The following is a 12011-nucleotide window of genomic DNA, read 5'->3' on the forward strand; positions in this document are numbered from 1 at the left end:
CGTATAATATTATTATTATCATACGATATACATACATCATATGATATTCAAAATTAATTAGAATAAATGAATGTTTTTAAAATATTGAATATTTCACTATTAATATTAAATATTAATATTAAATATTTTACTATTATTATTAATATTAAATATTTATTTATTTAATATCAATAATAATATTTAATTTATTTATAAATAAATATAGTTATTATTAAATATTTATTTAGCTATTATCATTGAAAATCAATATAAAAAAAATATTAATTAATTGCAGCGCGTCTTGATCCTTCTCTTGGCTTTTTCTTAAGCTTTTTTGAAAACGAAAGAAGATTCCACGTTTAAGAATGTTGGTCGCTCTGAAAAGAGCGGATTATTTTGATCGCCTTAAAAAGGGCGGATTGTTTTCGACATTTTACAGTAAATGTTCGAAGTGACCTCCATCCATCCGAACGCAAGCTCTCATGCGTTTTATTAAATTTCTTTGGACATTTGCAAGTACATCTTTTTCAACAGACCATATGGCATATCTCAATCTTGTTTCCAAATCCTCCATGTCTTCAGGGAGCGTTTTATAAGTTATTTCCTTGCAGTATCCCCAAAGGAAAAAATCCAGTGGATTGAGATCCGGGGATCTTGGAGGCCAACGTATCGGACCATATCGACCTATCCAGCGTCCAGGAAACTCGTTATTTAAATAATTTGTCACAATTCTGGCATTGTGAGGGCCAGCACCGTCTTGTTGGAATATAATTTTGTTTCTATCCAATAACGGCACGTCTTCCAAAAAATCTGACAGATCGTTTTTTAATAAGTCAATGTATGCTGCGCTGGTTAAAATGTCCGGGAGAATGATTGGACCTAGTATTTCAGTCCCCATGATTCCAGCCCAGATGTTGAGCTTCCAACGAATCTGGAAATTCCTGACTCGTGTAACTCTGGGATTTTCATTGCTCCACAAATGCATGTTATGCGAATTAAATATTCCTTCTCGCGTAAATAGCGATTCATCGTTAAATATTATACGAGAAAGGAATCTGGGATCTCTATCTATCCTTTTCAGAAAATTTTCGCAAAATCTTCTTACAGGATAATCTTCTGGTCGTAAATGTTGCACGCGAGTATAGTGAAATGCGTGCAATTTTTCTTCTCGTAATATTCTCTGTACCGTTGAATACGATAAATTGTGCTCTCGAGCGATACTTGTCCGAATACTTGTCCCGCGACCAATCCGCGACACGCGAGTCGCGACTCGCGGATTGGTCGCGGGAGGCGCGGAGGGGACATGGACCCCCCGCGAGGATCGTATAAATAAGATAAGGCGATCGATGCTGCAATCAATAACCCTTCGATCATTAGAAGCGTTAAAACGACATGGCAAGATATACAAATGAAGAATATTACGACATGCTAATGGCACTCGGTGAGTGCCATGGGCATCAGAACGCTGCGGCAACAAGATACGCCGAATTATACCCAAATCGGGCGAGACATCCGTCGGCTGCTGTTATACTTGGAGCAGCTCAAAGATTATACGAGACGGGCAATGTTCTCCCAACCAAACATGATGTTGGGAGAAATCGTAACGCAAGAAATTTGCGAAATACTGAAACGGTTATTCGCGCTATCGAGCAAGAACCCGAAACAAGTATTCGGACTATCGCTCGAGAGCACAATTTATCGTATTCAACGGTACAGAGAATATTACGAGAAGAAAAATTGCACGCATTTCACTATACTCGCGTGCAACATTTACGACCAGAAGATTATCCTGTAAGAAGATTTTGCGAAAATTTTCTGAGAAGGATAGATAGAGATCCCAGATTTCTTTCTCGTATAATATTTAGCGATGAATCGCTATTTACGCGAGAAGGAATATTTAATTCGCATAACATGCATTTGTGGAGCGATGAAAATCCCAGAGTTACACGAGTCAGGAATTTCCAGATTCGTTGGAAGCTCAACATCTGGGCTGGAATCATGGGGACTGAAATACTAGGTCCAATCATTCTCCCGGACATTTTAACCAGCGCAGCATACATTGACTTATTAAAAAACGATCTGCCAGATTTTTTGGAAGACGTGCCGTTATTGGATAGAAACAAAATTATATTCCAACAAGACGGTGCTGGCCCTCACAATGCCAGAATTGTGACAAATTATTTAAATAACGAGTTTCCTGGACGCTGGATAGGTCGATATGGTCCGATACGTTGGCCTCCAAGATCCCCGGATCTCAATCCACTGGATTTTTTCCTTTGGGGATACTGCAAGGAAATAACTTATAAAACGCTCCCTGAAGACATGGAGGATTTGGAAACAAGATTGAGATATGCCATATGGTCTGTTGAAGAAGATGTACTTGCAAATGTCCAAAGAAATTTAATAAAACGCATGAGAGCTTGCATTCGGATGGATGGAGGTCACTTCGAACATTTACTGTAAAATGTCGAAAACAATCCGCCCTTTTTAAGGCGATCAAAATAATCCGCTCTTTTCAGAGCGACCAACATTCTTAAACGTGGAATCTTCTTTCGTTTTCAAAAAAGCTTAAGAAAAAGCCAAGAGAAGGATCAAGACGCGCTGCAATTAATTAATATTTTTTTTATATTGATTTTCAATGATAATAGCTAAATAAATATTTAATAATAACTATATTTATTTATAAATAAATTAAATATTATTATTGATATTAAATAAATAAATATTTAATATTAATAATAATAGTAAAATATTTAATATTAATATTTAATATTAATAGTGAAATATTCAATATTTTAAAAACATTCATTTATTCTAATTAATTTTGAATATCATATGATGTATGTATATCGTATGATAATAATAATATTATACGCGCGTTAAATGTTTAATATTGTATGTTGGCCGCGTTCTTCGGTCAAACATATGATTACGTTCGACAGCGCCGTTAGTACCTTAACCTACCGTAACCTAACTACAGCTGTTTGCTACCGCCGAATAAATATCGTCGCGTTGTCGCGTTGTTGCGTCGTCGCGTCGTGTAATAACGTGTGTGTCCGCGTGTATTTCTTTCATCGAGGGATTTTTAATTACCAACGGTGATTATTCGGCAGTGATTGATAGTGATTAGTGATAGAGATAGTGATAGTTTAGTAAATTCTCGTTTTATCGAGTGAGTGAATAAATGTGGTTACGTTGAAGTTTACAAAAGAGTACAGTTTATAAAAAGAAAAACTTTCGATTAATTATTTAGTGTGGATGTCTCTGTCTTTTGCAACGTGTGATATCTACGTTAAATTTGAGTGAAAGTGCGATCTATCGGAATATTTATTTCTCAAGAAACTACAGCAATAATTAGCAGAAGTCATCGAACAAGGTAACAATAATTATTCTTTGGCGTTGTGTCAAAACAGATCTTGGGAAGTCAGATAGTGTCCCAGAGGAAATTCGTAAAAAGAGAGGGGTTTTTAGTGGGTAGGGAGTACCGAGTTGGTAATTAGACTTGTTACTCGAGTCCCACATAACTCACCGGACCGACCGGTGAGTATGCATAAAATGCATTTTCCCCTCTCGTAAAAAAAAAAAAAAAAAAACCACGGGTAAGTGAGCGAATGAGAGAGAGAGAGAGAGAGAGAGAGAGAGAGAGAGAGAGAGAGAGAATGTATGTATTCGCATGTATGTCCGTGCATAGTATAGCGACCAGCTGATCGCCGAAGGCGCCCCGCGTGAGCGCCCGCGTCTGACGGTGAATCGTGCCACCCTTGCCTGCCTCTTGTATTCGACCCGTCATACGTTAACTACTTCCTTTAATAATTCAAAAACTATGCTTTGCACGAAATTTTGCCAAAGGAAAAATCGTCTTAGAATTCGGTCAAGATTATGTTTTTGCAAAAACATAAAGTTATTCAGAATCACCCTGTATATATATTGTTATAGTCCGAAAGACTATAACTTTATTTTATTTTATACAATTAAAATGCGATGGAATGTTCGCGAACCGCGTAAAACCGCTATCTCAGCGAACTACGCGCGAGTTCGCCGGAAACGCGAAAATGCCAGCGAAATGATTCGACTTTGAACCTCCTTCGCTTGCACTTGGACTTGACCGCCACGAAAATCTTCCATGACCATATATGGTCATGTCGCTAGGCGATCCCCTCCAAAATACACCTAAAAATGAAGTGTTAAAAACCGTCCACCGCGGGTCCGCGGCGGATAGTCGTTAATTAAAAATCAATCAATAAAGAGTGCGAATCTGGGGCTAACCGCTATTCTGTGCAAACGCTGAAGAAGTTTGTTAACACTCGAAATCTAAGAACGAGGTGATTTAAGAAAAGACGACATTTAGAAGAGAAGGCTTAAAAGAAACCGATTAGAATAAAATACGTGAATTTGTAAAAAGGACAATAATTATAATAATAAAAAAATTGAAAGTTAAACGGTCCTGAGGCCTTGATTGGTTATCCCGGCAACATCCCATATCCCGTGCCGCACACGGCACAACAATATACACTACCCTCCATAAGTTTGGAAACACATTGCATTTCACAGATAAACAATCGCATGGCAGCAATCTGTGCAGATTTTTCATATGAATATATTGCGAGACGTTTAAATGATGATATGACGCCTGTTTATACCGAAAATATGTCGAATAATTATTACGTGGCACCGAACTGCTCGGAGTTAAATTTCGCGCGTTGATTTGTTCTGCCAATTAGTGCTACTACAGCATATCAGATGCTGTAGTGGAATGCCTGTAATGTTTACGCGCATTAAAAACATACATCAGAGTAATAAGAACTCATTTAAGTGCAGTTTGATTTTAGTTTCTGTAAAAGTAACAAAAATTACTATAATCATTAAAAATGGCTCCGACGTGCCAGATTCCATATGAATTGCGAGTCAAGATTATTATTTTACAAGAAGAAGGATATAACATCCGGCAAATATCAAAGAAATTAAAGTTATTTTCTTTATATTGTATACCTTTATAGAGTGTTTCCAAACTTATGGAGGGTACTGTATATATATATATATATATATATATATATATATATATATATATATATATATATATGGAGAAGATTTTTCCTCAGTGAAAATGTCGAAGCACCAATAATTTTCGAGTTATAAGTGATGGAAAATAACAGGCTTTTTGTAAACTAAACTTTGTGGAATTAAAATATTAAAACTATATTCTTCAGTTAATGTCGGGTTTAATTTAATAGATATATGATGGCAAAAATTGGGAGCTTGAAAAAAATAATGATCTCTTTCAATATTTTTGTTGAGGAAAAATCATCTCTAAATAACCTCAGGAATCTTCCATTAACGGATGAAATGGGAATTACTGGATACCCTGTATACGTGTGCAAATTATTAGATTGAAACATCAGTAAATAAATCTTAAATTATTGTCCACAGTGTACACACTAAGGACAATATATTATCTTATTTTATTGTATTATTATACAATTGTTTCATTTGGGTTTCCTTAAAGAATGGATGAGACTCGGCGCAACCCTACTGCTGCTACGTTATTTTTTGCCTTCGTTGAATATTTGCCTCTTCGAAGAAATGGTTGATAAACGAATCGTGTCCCGGAAGGGTGGTAGTAGCTTATTAAAATTTTTTGGTCTGAGACGCAGCGTGATTTTGATTAATCTGGCGGCTATGATCCACCACACATTAAGCGCCTACTGAACCTCATACCGTACATGCGCTACGCGTACGGCGGTGCGAGCCCTAAGGCGATTCAGTACGAGGCGAGCCGACAGATGTCCGCAGGGGCAAACCATTTCGCGTAAGAGAAATGAGGCAGCCTCGTTATATAAGACCGCGCGAGACGATGGAACACCAAGTCGCGGCTTGAGAATAGCAGTATAACATCGCTCTATATCGACAGCCAAGACTTGTTATTTTTTCACGAGGAGATTATATCTCCTCAAGACTTAATTGTAGCAGAGCTTTGCGCTCTCGCACCATTTCACGGCAGAGAAGTCAAATTCCACGGCCACTCCCGACGCCCCGATCACCAGGGCCGGTCAGATCACCGTGGAGAGGCGCCCAGGGCACCCTGCACAAACCATTCAGCAGGAGAAAGGAAGGTCTCGTTCCAACTTCTGCCTTGGAAATTGGAGGAGATAGAGCTGGAACCATCGAGATTTACTCGTCCACCACGGTACCTGCTTGAAGTCTGGGACGTGCGAATACGGAGATATACTTCGCCTACTGGACCTTGGAGCGTTCCAGTAGCAGTCTCACCGCTACCACCTTCGCCGTGTTCACGAACGGACCAGGGCACGCAGACGGTCCCATTAAGGGCCTGAGCACAAAGATGTTGTAACTGTTTCCGACAAAGTCGTATGCGTAAGTCGGAGACGTTAGTCAACGCACAAGGATTTTACGTAAACGTAGGACGTAATCATCGCATTGTATATTCCATTAATTCGGCGTTTGTGATTACAGTGAGACTGATTAATGTGATTGATTACTTTTTAAATATTTAGACTTTTTATTGAAGAAAATGAGTGATCATTATTATTCTCTTAATCCATGTACGGATGATTCAATTATCTATCACGAAGATATAGAATCTGCAAGTGATGTTATTATTGAAGAAAAAGAAGGTGATGATTACCTTATAGAATTATATAGAGAACGAAAACATTTATATGATAAAAATGATAATAATTTTAAAGATAAACAAATGAAAGAAAATGCTTGGATGGAAATTTTTACTATTATGCAACAAAGAAATTTAGGTTAGTAAACTTTCATAACAATATGCTTTGCAACCGGTATAAGTTATTTATAGGCTATCTAAATTATAAATCAGTAAATAATTATTTGTTAAAATTTTGCAGGTAAACATTACACGCCTGAGTATTGTCAAGCGAGATGTACTTCTTTAAGGCCCGTATTTATAGTCGTTTCTCGAGTCTCGTCTCAAGAACGTATCAGATGAGATACTCAGATTGGAGTTTTGTGTCTTGAGATACGAACGGTTCAATAGTTACATTTTGATTAAAGATCACTTGAGACTGTATTCAATTGAAAAATGGAATAATTACTCACATGAAATTCGTCTTGAGATTTAAAATATTGATTAAAGCAGCGATACGCGCTTGTTTGAGTAACCTTTTTTTAAATAAGTGTCATAAGTGAATACAAAAGTGACAGAATGTCATCGATACAAAAAAAGAAAAATTTTACATCTTTTGAAAAAAAGTTTTTACTTGAATGCATGGTCAAGTACAAACATATTATTGAAAATAAAAAAACGGATGGCAGTTCCATTAAAGCCAAGCAAGAAGCATGGCTCAAGATTGCATCTGCTTTCAATGCTAGCACTTATATTAATGAAAAGGTAATTATTATATATAATAATTTATATAATTGTATATAATAATAATAATATAATAATAATATAATAATATAATAATATAATATTAATATAATTTATGTAATTATATATAATAATTATTATAAATAATTTACATTCTTATATATAATTTATGTATTATATTATTATTTGAGTAATTAATTTTTTACATATAGGCTACAGACAAACAGTTGCAAAGATTATGGGCAAATTTAAAACAACGCCAACGAAGCGAACTAGCTAAAGAAAGGCAACATAGAATTGCCACGGGTGGTGGAGAAGCTATTGGGGATGTAGAAATAGATCCCTTAATAGAAATTATAAACCCGCATTTAATTATGGAAATTCCATCAATTAATGATTCCGACAATCTCCACCAAACTGATGAACGTAAGAGATTATTGTATATTATTATTATTTATCTTTATGATTATTATAATTATTATTAGTATTATTATTATTATCATTATATATTATTATTATTCTTATTGTTATATTTATTATTATTTATTAATAATTTATTATGTTTATTAATAATTATTATATTACAGTTAATGAATCAATTACTTTATCCGATAATATAAACGATACTCTGCCAATTTTGATTGAAGAGTCTGAAAATGAAGGTATTACAATTAGATTATTTAATATTAATAAATATTAGAGATTTTATATTAATAAATTTTAAATATTCTTATAATAAAATAATGTATTATTGATTATATATATATATATATATATATATATATATATATATAATGTACATAATATGTTATTATTACAATATATAAATTTTCTTTATTATTAATATCTATTTGTTTTTTTTTTAATAATTGTTAGATATAGAACCAACAAAGAAAAATAAAATAGACGTAACACCAATAAAAGAAAATAAAATAGACATCACCTGCAAAAACTGTTGCACGACGTTGTCCATTTTCAATACACGAACGTAAGATGCTGTACGAAGACAAGAAAAGTACAATTATAGAAAAGGAAGCAGAAGAAAGATTGAAATTAATAAAATTAGACAAGCAGTTACGAGAAGAACAAATTCGAACGGAAAGAGAAAAGCAGAGGGAAGCCAAAGCACGAGCAGATATAGCGGAATTAGAATTAGAAGTTTTAAAAAAAAAATTAAGTTAAAAATCTTATCTTATGTTATTATATCAATTATATTATTATTATTATTATATTATTACAATGTTATATATTATAAATTATAATTAATATTGTTACATGTTACATATAATAAACAGACAATTTTAATTTTATGAACTATATAGGCAATTATATTTTAAAAATATTAAATATTTATATTTAAAAGTTTTTTAAAAAGCGAGAATAGTATAAAATAAACATGTGGATTATATATATATATATATATATATATATATATATATATATATATATAATATATTAAATTAAGTAAAATGTGTCTCAATTAATGCTTGACGGACAGCCATACCTTCTCCAGGACGTGGTGGTATTGGATCTATTGGTATGGGCAATTCAAGAGGAATATTATTATCAATTATTAAAGCGTCTTTAATTATGAGAGCAATATTATGTAAAACCGCGCAAGCAACTATTATGTTGCATACTGTTTCCAATTTGTTTCCCATTCCTCGATTTAAACATGGAAATCTTCTTTTCCAAATTCCAAACATGCGCTCTACAACATTGCGAGCTTTAACATGAGCACGATTATATCGTATTTCTGGAGCTGTCCGAGGATTCAATATGGGGGTATAAAGATATGGAAGGCTGGGATATCCATTATCACCAAGTAGTGCACCTTCTAATTCTCTTTGCATGTATTTCATATTTACACGGGACATATTAAATATTCGGCTATCATGTGTACTACCAGCCCATCGGGATACGATATCTAAAAATTCTCCTTGAGGTCCAGCTACTGCTTGTACATTTATCGAAAAAAACGATTTTCTATTTCGAAAAGCTTCATGAAATTGTTGGCCTGGTGTATTAACAATTTTGATATGTGTACAATCAACGGATCCATCAATTCTTGGTATTCCATTCCAGCCTTCTTGTCTGCCCAATTCTTGATACATTTGCCAATTTCTTTCAATTTTTTCACGTGTACTTGGAAATTTAATGAAAGTCCGATGCATGCCGGCAAGAAGATTTGATATTTTACGAACAATATTCGAAGCGCTAGCTTGAGAAATTTCTTCTAAATCACCGCATACTATCTATAGAAATATAAATTCATATACTATATATGTAAGAATATATAAACAGCATTTAAATTTTTCAATACAGAAATATCTTTTTTTTTTCAAAAATCAGTTTAGCTAACTTGGAAGGATGCTGTAGCATAAAATCGAAGGCATAAAAGAAGCTGTTTAATCGGTGATATTGGAAGACCTCTTCTTGATGGTTTGCGAAGAGGCTCTTCAATTCGAGGGAGAATATAATACATTACAGATTCTTTTCGAAATCTGTATCTCTTAATAAATTCCTCTTCAGACCACCATTCGAAGGGATTTCGTGCATCTCTAATATAACGTTTTGGTAAACGTTCGCGTAATTCCTCATGTATATCATATTGATCATAATTTTCATAAATATCATATTGTTCATAATTTTCAATCCAATTCATTTTAATTAACCTGTACGTTGTTAAAAATTGTGTAATAAAAATATTTTCACTATTAAGTGCTTCTTTACTATGAAGTAAAAATATTATTTATATTACTTATATTAATCATATATTAATTATTTATATTATATTATTTATTTTATTTATATATTTATTTATTTATTATATTACTTTTTTATTATTAGGTACACTTATATATTATTAAACTGCAATATAAACGTACTTCTATGAATCAGTTGATGATTAATCTGTGTAAATTATTTTATAAATCCTGTCAACTTTTCCTCAAGTCACTTTCGAACCACACTTGAGTGATACGCAATTTTTCCCGACTCAAATCTTAGCTGATACGAAATCTAAAGACTATTAATATGTACACGTATGATCTTTTCTCAAGTATCGATTATTGAAATGCAATGAACATAGCTCAAGCTGCATCTCAAGACAAACTTCCTCTGAGTATCTCTATTGAATCGAGATTATAAATGAATATCATATCGATTCTTAAGATTCATTTATTAAACCGTATCACATCTCAAGATTAGTTTTAGCTGAGTTTCTCAGCAGAATCACGACTATAAATACGGGCCTAAGAGATCAATACAGTCGTGAAAAAAGAAATATTGAAAATGAATATAAAAGTGGCAATGCTTCTTCAAAACGTAAACCATTTGCATTCTTTTCCCAACTATCTTTTCTCGATAATTTTATTAAAAAAAGGAAGTAAGTTATTTTAATATTATAAAATAAATAATTAACAATTAAAATTAAATTTAATAAGAGTTTAAATATACTTTATTATTAATTTATTGGTAATTAATGTATTATTAATTTATTATTGTAAAATTGTTTTATTTTTCAGTACTTTTACTAACGTTAGATCTAAAAAATGCTGCTCAATCTGTGCAAAATTCAAAAATTTTAAGTCATTGCAAGTTAAAAAATAGTGACCAGTCTACTAGTGGATCAGAGAATGAAAAATATAATATGCCACAAAAAGAAAATATGAGTAAATTGAGTAAATTGAGTAATATGAGTAATTTGTCATTTCAAAATCAGGACAATTTAATTCAAGACAATAATAAACATTCTCAGGAAATAAATACTTCATAATATAAAAAACGTAAAATTGATGAGAAAAAAAGCATTGATGATACTTTTACAGATATTAGTAATACAATTTTGAATTTTCTCGAAAATTCAAAAGAAAATACCACACATAATTTGAAAACGCCTGATCAGTCATTCGCTGAATATGTTCGTTCACATTTAGAACATATGTCAGAACCTGAAAAAGCAGCAAGAAAGAAATTAATAATTGATGCACTCACTACACCATTACATAACATGTAACTCAAAATATTATTTTTTATTTCATTTTTATTTTTTATTTCTTATAAACTCTGTTAAAAAAGTTATTTTTGTTTTTTGTTATTTAAAAAGTTTAAAAACAATTGTGTTTTCTATTAATTCAAGTTTTAATAATTGTTATTAAATTATTAAAATTATTTTAATTGCAAATTTATTTTATTTTATACATAGCTAATTATGCTTAAGCAATAATAAAACAAATTACTTTATTAAAAATAATAATTTTGCACGTGTATTTTATTTTACCTTTCAGAGAATTGTATTGAATTATATATTAAATTTTGTATAAATAGTGACATATTATATACATTGTAATATAATATTAAACATTAATATATTAATATATTACAATATAATTAATATAAAAATTAATATTATCTTTTAATTTTTTTATACAGATCTGCCTTTTCAAAACATCATAATATATATAAAATTCTCTTTGAAAACTTATTATTTCATCACTTACATACTATGCTTGAATAACTATATTTAAAAATGAAAGATATCAGGTGAGTAAAAAGATATTTAATAAGTTAAAATTATTTTAAATAATAACAAATAAAGAAATTATTTATATAAAATTTATATGAAAACATAATATAATTAATATTTTTAGATTGAAAAATGAATGATTAATTTATATGG

The 12011-nt window shown here is 31.9% G+C and overlaps 1 pseudogene; it reads left to right on the forward strand.

Annotated features, from left to right (window-relative positions):
- The first annotated feature begins 6508 nt into the window (after positions 1-6508).
- LOC145977265 (uncharacterized) lies at positions 6509-11108 on the forward strand (annotated as a pseudogene).
- The last annotated feature ends 903 nt before the right edge of the window (positions 11109-12011 follow it).

This window comes from Camponotus vicinus, unplaced genomic scaffold (assembly GCF_025532165.1).
Source record: "Camponotus vicinus isolate PSW18456_S1 unplaced genomic scaffold, iyCamVici1.0 SCAF_9, whole genome shotgun sequence".
In the NCBI taxonomy this organism is placed as follows: Eukaryota; Metazoa; Arthropoda; class Insecta; order Hymenoptera; family Formicidae; genus Camponotus; species Camponotus vicinus.